Source organism: Papaver somniferum, chromosome 2, assembly GCF_003573695.1.
Source record: "Papaver somniferum cultivar HN1 chromosome 2, ASM357369v1, whole genome shotgun sequence".
NCBI lineage: Eukaryota > Viridiplantae > Streptophyta > Magnoliopsida > Ranunculales > Papaveraceae > Papaver > Papaver somniferum.
In genome coordinates this window covers 50,592,024-50,602,195 of record NC_039359.1, presented here as the reverse complement: position 1 = coordinate 50,602,195, position 10,172 = coordinate 50,592,024, and the positions used below count along the sequence as shown (strand labels likewise).

At 36.7% G+C, this 10,172-nt stretch overlaps 1 long non-coding RNA gene across 1 annotated transcript; it reads left to right on the top strand.

Annotated features, from left to right (window-relative positions):
• Nucleotides 1-6,154: 6,154 nt before the first annotated feature.
• On the top strand, nt 6,155-6,505 carry LOC113353237. Its single transcript, XR_003361170.1, has 2 exons — nt 6,155-6,196; nt 6,347-6,505. It is a non-coding gene; the product is annotated as an uncharacterized LOC113353237 (long non-coding RNA).
• The last annotated feature ends 3,667 nt before the right edge of the window (nt 6,506-10,172 follow it).

The window sequence follows — 10,172 nt, the reverse complement described above, 5'->3', positions numbered from 1 at the left end:
TAGTTTATGACGAAAGAAAACTTTCTTTAGAGGAATCCCTCAAGCTGATAGCTGAGACGAACGAAAGAATTGCTCGAAATAATCTTAATTTTCAATACAGTGTCTCCAATAATACCCTTGAAAATGAGGATAGTTATTTGCATACACAGGATGACGAGGATAAAATTGGTTACACTACTTGTTTAGATGCGGTTCAACCATTTTCATGTTATTATAATGATTATGATGAGGATAGTGTTGATGAAGAATTTGAAATAAATAGGCATAGTGATCAGGAATTTGCTACTCCAACTGGGCTTAATAATAATATTATTTCTAGTTCAAATCCAAATAATTTTAATAATTATTCACCTATTCAAAAGGACGAGGATTTGACTAGAGATACCCCCATTTTAGACGATGTAGTATTTCCTTTTGATTACAAAGCTAATAATGGTTTAGAGGAACGAGTATATTTGAGTCTAGCGATTTAGAAACAATAGACTTAGAAAAAGAAAATTAACTCGTTGAGATGAGTGAGGATGTACCCGACTTAGAAGAATCAATTGACCATTTTCATGAATTAGATGACCTTGAAATTAGGGAAGTTGTGACTAGTCTTTCTAGAGACACTGAAAACTCTAAGTTTGGGGGTGATTATCATTCTCCATGTGATTTAACTCTTAAAAAGGTCCCTCACTTGGGACTTGCCATATGTGCCTCAACCATTTTACAAGATTATCTTCATACACGTTTTCCTGAACCTAGTGATGTCCACAAGAAATTTCAGTTATTAGAAACCCATCCTCTGCTTGAAGTGTTTTACCCAGGCTATGATACCCAGATTGACTTTGTTTTCCCACCAAATATTTTTCTTCCAAATGTGGGAATGTTTGATTTTCAAATGTGTCGAATATTAAGTTTTGAGACTAAACCTAAGTACTTTAGGAGATTATGGTCGACTTACTTGTTTAAGGAAGATCACCACTCTCATTGTGGTCAGCTGTGTAAGTCAAATCTGATTGACTTAGAGGATCCTCAATTATTCAGGTTATTATTATGTGCTTCTAAGTTTTTATTTGAGTTTTTCCAGACTCTAGAACCTGAACATTTGGATCTAACCTATGAGGAAATGCAACCCATGAAAATATTTTATTTGGACCTAGTTATAAAACCTGAACCTGAACCACAACTAGATGTAGTTGTCTTAAACAGGAAACTAGACAAGGGTGTGTTGTATTTGTTCATTTTCTTGGCATGTTGCAGATTCCTTTTACTTGTGATAGCTCTATTTGGTTTTTGATGACCCACATATATTTCGGCTATTACTTTATGATTTTATAAGGTGACTAATCCTTTCTTAGTCTGGCTGAAGACATTAAACTTAGCACTTCTTTGGAGGTAACCCATTCTCATGCAACACGGTAATATCTTTCCTTATCTCTTTTGCTTCAAATGGTAACAATTTCTCCTTGTTCATGCTTTTAATTTGATCTTGAGAACATTGAGGACAATGTTAGATTTAAGTTTGGGGGTATAGGAGAAACTTTTTAGTTGCAAAATTAAACTCCAGAGCCTAGAAATTTATGCTTATTAAGGATGCCACTAACTAATCTAAGTGGATGGAAGCATTTTGGTTGTAGGAGTTGAGGAACCAATCTGACTAGATGGCAACATCTAAAGAGTCTATTCATAAAAGCACAGAGCTCAGGTGTTAGAAATAACATGATTGTTTCACCATATCTCGTTGAGTTCTTTTCACTTCTGTTTTTGTTTTGTTTTTAAACTATGTTTCTCTAAGTGATTAGGTGGGGCTCACGATTCAAGTTGTTACCAATGCAAGGGTGAATTAGAGTGATTGAGATACAAAAAAAAAAAAAAAAAAAAAGAGAGACCAGCCCATCCGACAAACTGGAATAAATTCAATAAAGTCGACCACTGGAACCCTTGTATATGCCAGTTGTGTTGACCTAGAGTTAGGATTATCAATCACTGGTTCCCTTGTATATGCCAGTGTGTTGATATTAGTCAGACTAGTATCTCAGTCCATTAAGATAGGTTCATTTTTCCGGAGGCTTTCAGACAGATATGAGAAACACCGTTCACCTAGTAAACATCAAAACCATCTATGTTTTTTATATCCATCTTCTTGATCTATCCATGTGATTAGTTTTGACTCCGGATATTGATGTCCATAGTGATACTATCTGAGTAAAGCTCTGTCACTTCATACGAATTTTAGTATGCTTGAGTGCGAACTCGTGTACATCAATTGGAATTTCGCATCAGGGTACTTCCCCCTGTAGTCAATAAGTATGCCAACCAAGGAGATTCTTTAGTGCCTTCCAAGGTTCTGTGTAGATAGCTAGGGTCTGGAGTATAAAGGTTTTGTGGGTATACCTATGGTAAGCCCTCCGGAGACAACACTCCGCCACTAGGGACACCTAGGGGTTTAAAGGCTTATTTCATACGCTAAATGCAATCGACGATGCCTGCGACAGTGACTTAGGATTTTATTTCTATTTTATTTTTGCTCGAGGACTAGCAAATAATAGGTTTGGGGGTATTTGATAGACACATTTCTGTGTCTGATATAATCTCAATTGTATATATTGTTAGTGCTCGATTTTGTATTTATTTTGGCTTTTTATGTCTTTGTAGGTGTTTTTGGAAAAATAAGATTTTGCGGCGAAATTGGCTCGAAAAGTGTTTTTTGCGTTCATGGGAGGACATTTGCTATTCGTACCCTCACTTTGGATAAGGGGTAACCTAATTACTAAGGGGCATCCCATTTCCAGGCATCTTCTAATCGCACCCGTACTCTGGATAAGGGGAAACCATCTTCAACATTCAAAAATCAGGTTTTGGCGGGAAAAAAAGTGTAGTTAAAGAGCAGTTTTGGCAATCGTGATTTGGAGGGGTTTGAGGTCGATTAAACCTCTGATTTTCATAGGATAGACTCCTTGTGGGTCTAGGAATCTGATATGGGTGTTTAAATCGATTAGATTGGGCTCAAACGACGGATTTTTCTCACAACAAGAAAATATGGAAAGTCACGTGTGTGACCTGTTTTAGGGAATTTTAGAGTGATTAAAACGCTGTAAACCTTCCCAAAGATTTGTATCTAAGGAAGAGTTTAGAATAAAAAGGAAAGCTCAGAAACGCGTAGAAATCCTAAAACAAGAAATTGTCGCAACTTGTCCGTGAAGAGAAGGAAAGAGATTTGGAAGATTTGGGAGAGATTTGATCGGTATTTTTGATATAAATAGATGTCTTGGGTCATATAGAAGAGGTGTCGAGAGTTTGGGAACCTAAGCAGAGCCAGAGAAGAAGAAATCAGAGCTTTACCAAACTCTGTTTGTGCTGCTGCTGCTGTTGAAGAAGAAGAACAGCTGAAGAACATTGATTTTCGGTAGACAGTCGCAGAAAACTGTCGTTGTTTAACAGCTGAAGAACATTAAGCTGTTCGGGGCAGTCTTATTTCAGGGCAGTCTTAAAATCAGTTACAAAGCAACAGTTTTTCTGTAACAGTTCCATTGTAACAGCTGTTTTGCAACACCAATACACTGTTGCAAACAGTCTGTGTTATTACTTTTCACTCTTTTAATCATCTTTTGAGCAACAAACACATATTTTGAGATCATGATTAATATGAGGAGCTAAACCCCAACACTGGGATGGCGAAGAAAGCCATATTTCATACGTGCGGTAATTATATTTAATTCTTTTTATGACTTTTTGCATTAATTTAATCGTTTTATGATTTTTCTTAATTAGTTGTGAAGTCGTATGATGATGTATGCTTGGTCTAAGTGCTTTTGATGCATCATGCTAGTGATTTACAGTTAACCTTTTTAAAATCTACCCTGGCAAAGAATTAGAGTCAATAAACAAGAGCTATAATTGTCTAAGAATTGATTTTTAAACCACATGGTATGAGGTTTGGTGGAATCCTGAGTCTCAGTAATCTCTCGACATTGTGACAAACCTTGTGTATATATTTTCTTTATTTTTATTGTTTTCTGTTATTAAGTCTGAAATTGAGTCTACACAAGTCCGAGTTGAACGAACTTTATTTACCACTTAAAAAACTACATCATAAGACGCTCTACTTGATGGGCTTTTATTTCACCCCAAATATCCATGACTCGGGATCCAGGGTCGGGGGAGCTTTCACCTGAGCCATGCTAATTTCTCAGGGTTTTCCCCAATTGTGACGCGCGTTAGGTCTTATTTTTGCCTCTTGCTATTATGCGAACTAGGGTGCACGCCATAATTTGATGCCTTTTCTCTGTTGTTAGAGGTTTTACTTCTGATGCCTTTTATTAAGGTCTTATTTTTGCCTTTTTCTCATATGTAATATATGTGATGAAGAAGAATTTTTCATTTTCATTCATATGCTTGATTAGTACAACTCTGATGTCTTCTTTCTTCACTTATTCGCTTACATTGTAATTTCTTCTTAAAATATTCTACATCTGGGATGACTTGCTTTCCTCTTTAGCCTTTTGTGCTTCATTAAGTTCGCATATACTTTCGAATATATTTGTTCTCACATTTTATATTTCTTCTGCCATGTTATTATTGCCGCATGGACCATACTTCTTCAAATATACTTGATTCCAAATTTCTCCAACTTGTGTTTCTTCATTATTTTCCACCAATTCATACAGTCCATTACCAATATCTTTCTTAATGATGAATCGTCCAACCCATGTTTCTTTTGACTTTCCTTTTCCATTCTTATGGAATGGTGGTTCTTGTCTCAACACTATCTCTCTTATCTGGAATTTATCTTGTCTGACGCACTTGTTATATGTACTTTCTTGTGCGAGAGTTGTCTCCTTAGTAGAAGTCTTGTTGATTTATCTACTCTTTTCCACAACATCAACCATTAGTCTCTCACCGCGCTTGCTTTCTTGAATGTCTTTCTTCCAGTTTCTTCGCTTACTCGCGCGTTCTTCACATTTGTCAACATCTATATCATGACAAGTTTTTCCTTCGTTTGGATCTCTTCATATTATTCCAACACCTTGAGGCAAGAGGAATTTGATGCACTGATGGAAAGTTGAGGAGACTCCTAGGTAGGCCTGTCAATATATGTCCGATATCCGGAATCCGTTTCCGATTATTCGAAATCCTATAGGATTTTATCCGTTTTATCGGATATCGGATATCGGATAAAAATATTTATCGGATATTTCTTCCTTAACCTATCGATATCGGATTGGGCTATATCCGTTTGGTTAATATCCGATATCCGATAGAATTAGGAGTATAATTGTAATTTTGTCAATTCTATCGATTATCAGTCAATTCAGTCGAGAACCGAGTCATTTCCTTTTCTTTTTTTCCTCCTCTTCTCTTCTCAGTTCTCGATCACTCTCGATCAATCACTCACTCAGTTGCTTTGCTTATCAATCACTCACCCGCTCAATTAGGTACTGATTATCTTCTATTTCCATGTTCGATTTCTATGTTCGATTCTTATGAAATTAGGGTTTCATAATTATGAGTTTCCAAATTAGGGTTTCATAATTATGAGTTTTCAAACTCAATGAAGGCAAGAACTCTTGGAGTGATTCAATCTCACCTTGCAACGTATCCATTTTATTTATCTACGGGTATTTTGTATGTGTTCAGTTCTTATTGAAGGTGAGATTTTGCATACTCACTTTTGAGGTATGTGTCTTTGCTCTACTTTTGTAAATGTAACATTGGGCTATTTTCTCTCCACCGAAAGCTATCTATCTCCGCTTAAGCCAGCATCAAAGAAAAATCTGCAGAAGAAATTGGGGTTTCATCAATTTCAAATACGGAATCAAATTTTGTAAGTATATAATGCTCCTTAATGAAATACGCTTGATCTTCCTTTAGTTTCATATTATTCATTAATTTCTTCCTTTTAGGTGTTCTTCAATTGTTTGTTAGTAAAAATAACGATGGCTTTCAGGTGATGGAGACGTTCCTCTTTATTTGGGTCAATGTTAACACCAAGGGGAATAAATTTTAGCTATCTGCAACCCACTTACGGCTCAAGTGTGTCCACAATATAATTGTTCTTGGCTAATATCTACAAATTTTGTTTAGGCCTTTGCATTCATTTCAAATCCGAGAATAATCATTAACCTCATCTCAACTCAATTGGTTTTTCAGGTGCTGGGTTTCTTTTTCGTCACGTGTCTTCTATGGTTAGTGTGAAGGAAAATTTGTTTAGGTACTGATATATTTCAACTAATAAGGCCTGAAATGGAATCAGATTCATTTGGCCTCTAAACTCATAATTATGAAGGCCGAGATAACGTATGATACTTTTATGGTTAATCGAACTCAGGTACTGATCTCTTGTTGTTAATGTTTATTGCAGACTCCCAAGAAAGGTGTTAAAACTCCAGTAGCAGCAAAGAAGAAGAATGTAAGTTGTAATCTCCAAGTGTTGTTAGTATTTTGATTAGAAAAATGATGTGAAGTTTAGCCAGATGTTGTATTCTCATGTCTCTTAAAAGCTTATCATGTATTATTAGTATTTTTCTATGTTTTGTGGTGCATAACTTCACAAATTTTTAAGTTCCCTGCCGAACAAAGTCCCCTGTATCTCTAGGAACCTGCACTAACTTTGCACAGAATAGTTGGTATTGAGAGATGCATTGCTTCTCATCTTCATGTTGAAAACCAACACTAACACCTGTATATGGACTAAAACCACCAACTCCAAGACCAAGTTTGTTCTTTCGATGATCAGTAGCCATTTGACAGTGCAGAATATATCCATCAAACCTCTTAATTGGTTCTTCTACATCCCTTCTTGCTCCTCCTACAGTTTTATATGAGAGTTAGTGAGACGCATCATTTTTTTCAACTGAGGTGTTTAGCTCATAGAGTTTAAATTAAACTGCATTCACCTGATGCCGTTATACTTGGACTAACCAAATTGATTCGCATCTGGTATTTCCGCTGACCGGTGATCCACCTTACACGAGCAACAAATTTATATATCCTTGAGAATAAATGTGTGTTATAATCTTATCAGTTAACTTTTGAATAATTAATTTTAAATTTTTATGATGAGTATCTTATTCTTATATGAATGTCGACTTCAATGACTTGTTATAATGCAGATGTGGAAAATTTGGAAACCGAAGACAAATGAAGACAAGAGAGTCAGAGGATGGAGATGAGTGACAGAGACACACAGTACTTATCATACTTTGTGTTTCCAGTTTTTACTTTCTTTAGCATTTGCTTGTGTTTCTTTTCATGTATGTGTGTGAATAAGAGACTTACTTAGAGACATAACTACTTAAGTGTAACGTTTTAAGACTGTTTATGCGTTTGAAGACAATTCAGATGGTATGTTTGAGAATTTCGCCTCAGATTAAAGATTACAGATTACACTGTAAGTCTGTAACTTGAATTTCATCTCTGATTACAGGTTCTTTTCATTTTTTGTCACTACAGGATATTATCGGATAAATATCCGATATCCGATAGCTTAACCTATCGGATATCGATATCTGATTTTGATATCCTATAGGATATTCTCGGATATCGAATATCCGATAATGCTTAACCTGTCGGATATTGGATATCCAAATATCCGACGGATATTCTTCCATTGACAGCCCTACTCCTAGGATACTATGTAACCATGGTCTTCGTATCAATGCATTATATGGAGACTCTACATCCACTACGCAGAATATTATTTCTGTTATTCTGCTTTTAAGCGTGACCCGCATAGTTATCTCTCCTTTTGGTTTATTTGCAGATCCATTAAAACCATAAATCTGGTAAGTTGATGGGATAAGTTCATCATCTCTTCCGCCCATAGTCTTGTAAGTGTGATAAAATAATATATCGACTGAACTGCCAAGATCTATCAGTATCCTATTTATAGCCCACGTGTCTGCGTCATCCTCTTCTTCCTCATCTCTCTTTGCTTTTGGGTTGATTTCCGGTTTGACCACTAATGGGCTCTCATGCAGTGCTCCACCTCCTGGTACTTCTTCTCCGTTAAATGAAATTGGTTGCCTCTGCCAGTCCTTCAAGGTGGTATCTTTGCGAGGTTGAATATCTCTTTTCCATCATTGTCTCTTGCGTAAACTCTACTTAAGACATTATCGTGGAAGTCTTCTATGCTTCTTGATGAATGTATTATGGAGTTACACTATAAATTCTTTGCTTTCGCTCCCACTTCAATCAAGTATGTTTTCTTTTCATCTCCCATTCCTGACGCCTGCCCTCCTGGTGGTGGTGGTGGTAAATTCTGTTGTTGATACGCTAGGAAATGATTTAACTTCCCCTGGTCTATCATTCTTAGTATGATTTTCTGTATATTTCTGCAGTTACTGGTAGTATGACCATGAAAACGATGATAAGCACAAAATTCTCTGCTTCTTCTTCCTGATGATGGTTCCTGACCCATATTTGGTGGCTCTGGTATGTCTTCCATTAAGATTACTGCCTCTCAGATTTTTTTATATTGCAGTATTAAGCGCGGCATCTTGATCACCTCCCATACTGTTTTATTTCCTCCTGGGCCTTTATTATGGTATCTCTTTTGTCCTTCACAACCTTCCGCTTGGTTATTAAGTCTTTGAACTTTGTTATTGCCTGCATTGTTATTGTATTGCCTCTCTCTACCTTCTCTTTCGTACATCTCTTGATCTATGCTGCCCATGGCTACTAGCTTTTGGTTATACTCCATCATCATCTTTTCTTGACTCCCTTGAGATGTGCTTGCAACTGTGTTTGTTATCTGTGGGAGTAGACTTGCGTTCCCTTGTTTTGTATTTGTATTCGCAACAGGATAAGATTCCAATTCTCTCTTCTTTTCCTCAAAAGCGATGTACTCTTCATGGTACTCGCGCAGATCTGTCATGGAGATGGTATCTTTGATCCTGAATATCTGCGTATACAACAGGTCCGTTGGAAAGATTGCATTAATAAAATCTAGTATAAGATTTTCCCCCTCTACTTTTCCAGCCATTTCATTACACATAGTTCTCCAACGCGTGGTTAAGTTTCGCAATCTCTCATTGGTTCTTCTTTGCAGGCTAAACACCTTCTCTATTCCTGGACGTAGCACATTGTTAATGATGTATGCTCCCAAGAATATAGTTTGTAAATGATTGAATGATCTGATTGTTCCCATGGGTAGGCCTTCAAACCACTTCAAAGCTTCTCATGTTAGACTTGCAGGAAAATATTTGCATAAAACTGCGTCATTATCTTTCCAGTGCAATAAAGATCTGTTGTAAGCTTTTATGTTGTGCACTGCACATGTGGTTCCATCGAAGATATTGGTGAACACTGGTAGAACGCATTTAGTTGGTATCCCTACTACTTGGTTGTTCCTTGCGAATGGTGTTTTTCCTGCTTCTTCTATAGCTTCATCCAATTGTCGTCTACCTCCATCTCTTCGCGTTGTCATCATCGCTCTTACTTCTGCTAATTCTCTTAAGATTTGTTCATTCATGATTTGATCTGTATCTTGTTTTGTGGGCCTTTTTAACCTTGCTTGTCTTACTCGGTTGTCATGCCTGTTTTGACGCATTGCTTCTTGTACTTCGCGCTCTTCAACTTCTTGTCTTCTTCTCCTTCGCCTTTCTCTTTCATTTCTTGCATTGTTCTGTGCGTCATTATATATTTCAGATTCATCTGCGCGGTCACGTTGATTTCTGAACATTTCTTTTCCTTGTAATATCATTCTTCCCTGCTCTTCATCAGTTTCATCATTATGGTCATGATGCGTGCGGTAACGTTCACCTTGTTGTTCATGTCGATTATCTCTATGATCTTCTTGCATGCGGTAGTTTTTGCCTTGTTGTACATATCGATCATCATTTTTTTGTTGCTCCATGTAGTTACCATCACGCCGTTATTGTATACTATCATCTACCTGATTATTTTCAACCATGTTGTTTTCTAAAAGTTGATCTTGTCTGGCATATCTGCGGTTATATCTGCTACGTACGCATTGTACTTCGTGACCTTTGCTCTTGTAATATGATATTTTCTTCTCTTAACTCATTGTTCTGACGCGTCAGATTCGCACTACTTCTTCTTCTCTCCTTTTTTCTGAGACTAATATTTTTCGGAAATCTTCTATTGTCATATTCTCTTCATTATCTGTTATTGGTCCTGCATCTCCAGTTCTTTGCTCATCTTCTTCTGTTGAATCTGTATTTGCA